The following is a 2,843-nucleotide window of genomic DNA, read 5'->3' on the forward strand; positions in this document are numbered from 1 at the left end:
GGAAAATTGAAACGCTTGTTTGACACCGGTGCTGGCAAGAAACAGCGGCCAAGTGTTAGAACAACTACCCTTTAAGGAATTTGGGATTAAAGGTAAAAATCCTTCCAGGCTGAGACCAGGTCTCCTTAGCTGGGGAGAGAGAACTCCTTCTTCCTGCACAAGCTTTCCTTTCATGGTGGCTAATTAACCTGGTGTTACGTTAAAGGTTTACCACATTTATCAGGTCTGACTCAGTTCTTATTCATCGCTATTTAAGAACTCAACAGAGATAACTTGTCTTATTTTCATCCTTGTTCATGTAGTTTGTCTTGGGTAGAGGTTTAAATGAACTCAGAGAAGTTAGTTCTCTTAGATCGTGTACAAGATACAGTTTTACCAGGTAGCCCTGACTGAGGACTATAAGCCAGTCAGTGCCACATATATTACCATTACACTCCTCCGTTCTTGATTTTGCTCCTTTTGTTTCCTATCAGACTCCCTAGAGGCCTTAGTTTGTATTCATTCACTCTCTCAAACGTCTTCCCAGATGCTCAAATCCCACTTCTGTTATTGCAGTTTCTTTTAAATTTGTCTGGATCCCTTGTGCAGAGTCAGGACTTTACTGTTCCTTCGCTCAGCATTCTCTTGGCTGGACTCCAGCGCAGGTAATTATATCCAGGGCTCTCTCAAACTTCTCCTCTCTAGCTGCATTTGGAGAAGTTATTCTTCCCTTTCTTTTCCGAACCGCTTCATAACATTGCAGATGCTGAGAACTGATGGGTTCGGAGAGGCTGTGCATTATGCATTAGGGGTAAACCAACACCTTCCGCAGGGGGACTGAAAGTACTGTTGCTTCCTTTCTTTTTCATTTCAATGCTATTTTAAGTGGATGGTTGTCACACAAAGTAGAAGCTGAAGGACAAAAATTTGGTCCAGATTAATCTCTTGTTGCTATTTGAATGTGGAGACTTCTCCCTCTAATTTAGTATTCTGAATCTAGCCTAGATTTGTTCAATAGCTGCTCAGTGGCTTATGTCACTTGAGCCGGTTGTCACAAGATGCTCACAAAAATAGATTTCTCACTTATTGGGAGAAATATCAATATAGAGGCTAAAGAGAGAATGAGCATTGTTAGAGGTAACACTGCTACATCAACCATGAGGCAAACTACAAGGCAAAAGCAAAAGAAAACATAATTTTGCAATGCCCATGTTCAATCTGCTTGCTAACCAGCAGTTCTCTGATTCTGGTACTTACCCAGCGCTAGGCCAAAGACAGCTCAGAGTATCCTTTCCAAAGAAAAAGGATTCAAACAGAATCACAAGGAGTCTGAAACATTTAAGAGAGAGAGAAGAAATATTTTCCTTCTTAACTAAGAAGTATGAACCACAAATCTAGGTAAATTACAGAAAAAAAAATATATATAGTAAAAACCAAGATAGAGAACAGCAATTTATCTACTTACTAGATGCTGCTCATTTCCTGCAGGATATGGGCATGAGTACTTACGCAAGCTCATCTAACTGCTCGTCACAGTGCAGCTCTTCCAAGGCAAAGAAATGGATCTTCACACTTCAAATGAGTAAATTATCATCAATTCTCACTCCCTCACCTTGGAGGGATTTGAGCTGTTGCTATCAGCTAGTGGAAGTTAGCTGTTCCCTAGCCTGGGCAGAAGTGCGGCACTCAGGAAAATCTTGGGAGGACAAATGATTCAGGAGAGGTCTATGCTCACAAGAAGTTTAAAAAAATGCTTTTCTAAACTAAACTTGAAAGTTTTACTTTCGCCATGGGCCATCTATCAGAGAAGGATTATCAGAGAGTAGCCTCATCTATTTGGCCCTGCTTGGAATGGAATTGGACCAAATTACCTCCAAAGGTCCATTCAAGCCTAAATTACTCTATAGTTATTCTCCAGCCTCCATGACAATAGCGTGTATCTGGAAAGAAGGCGGTCGTGCCCGCTCTGCATCCACAGGGGAATCCTTCACACCCGGGAAATTACTACAAAAGAATAAAAGAAACATCTATCTGATGCAAAAGTAATATAGACTATATTCAATATTTTTTTGTTTTTCCTTTCCCCTCATATCTTCTAGGTTTTAAATGCTGCCAGGTCTAGTTCAGCTTTCATGTTAAAAAAAAGTATACCCAGTTAGGCCATGACTGAACTTGGCTCACTTCCAGAATTAGGTTCTCCAGAGCGGTCGCAACCGTCCCAGACTTCACCTGATGATGTCCACCTGGCTGAGATGGCTTCTGCACTTGGCCCAGCAGGGGCTGCAGGGAGTGAAGCAAAGAGAGGGAACGGAAGGACCAGGGCTCTGCGGAAGCGTACATCTGGAAGTTTAAGTTAACCTCACCCTACTGCCGAGTTAAGTTAGCACAGCCCCCGTGCAGTTTTGATGACAGGACTTGGCTAGTGCAAAAATAGCTGGCACCAGGTTCAGCCTCTTCCTCTTCTGCTAAACAGTCTTCTCATGCAAAAAGAAACTGACCCCACTGTACTCGGTAACATTTTTATGCTCCCTCCCCTGCAGTTCAGCGATACGTAAGCAGTAATAAATCTGTATTTAAAGTGCTGTTGACTGCTTTAGAACTTCAGCAGTAAAGGAAATAAAGTAAGCACATAAGCATGTAGTCCCTGCACAGTTAAACATGGCGTCTACTGCTGGGTATAACTAAAAGCATGGTTGACTAAGGAACTAAATAAAGCTGTAGTGCGCTACTGTATGATTTATATCACATGGATTTTTTTTTGCAATCTTTGCAAGTGGAAGTCAGGAACGGGTGCGCAAGTTTGCACAAGGCAAACCACAGGAACAAACTTATTTTAGGATTCTTACTGCAATCAAAGCACTGGG

At 41.9% G+C, this 2,843-nt stretch overlaps 1 long non-coding RNA gene across 2 annotated transcripts; it reads right to left on the bottom strand.

The window, feature by feature from the left end:
• Positions 1–634: 634 nt before the first annotated feature.
• LOC142601120 (uncharacterized) lies at positions 635–2,488 on the bottom strand. Of its 2 annotated transcripts, none has more exons than XR_012834726.1 (3): positions 2,343–2,488; positions 1,237–1,308; positions 635–891 (listed from the first exon to the last, which is right to left on the bottom strand). It is a non-coding gene; the product is annotated as an uncharacterized LOC142601120 (long non-coding RNA). The 2 variants fall into 2 exon arrangements; XR_012834725.1 differs by lacking the exon at positions 2,343–2,488 and adding an exon at positions 2,131–2,253.
• Between the last annotated feature and the right edge of the window lie 355 nt (positions 2,489–2,843).

The sequence above is a fragment of the Balearica regulorum genome, chromosome 3, assembly GCF_011004875.1.
Source record: "Balearica regulorum gibbericeps isolate bBalReg1 chromosome 3, bBalReg1.pri, whole genome shotgun sequence".
Classification (NCBI taxonomy): Eukaryota; Metazoa; Chordata; class Aves; order Gruiformes; family Gruidae; genus Balearica; species Balearica regulorum.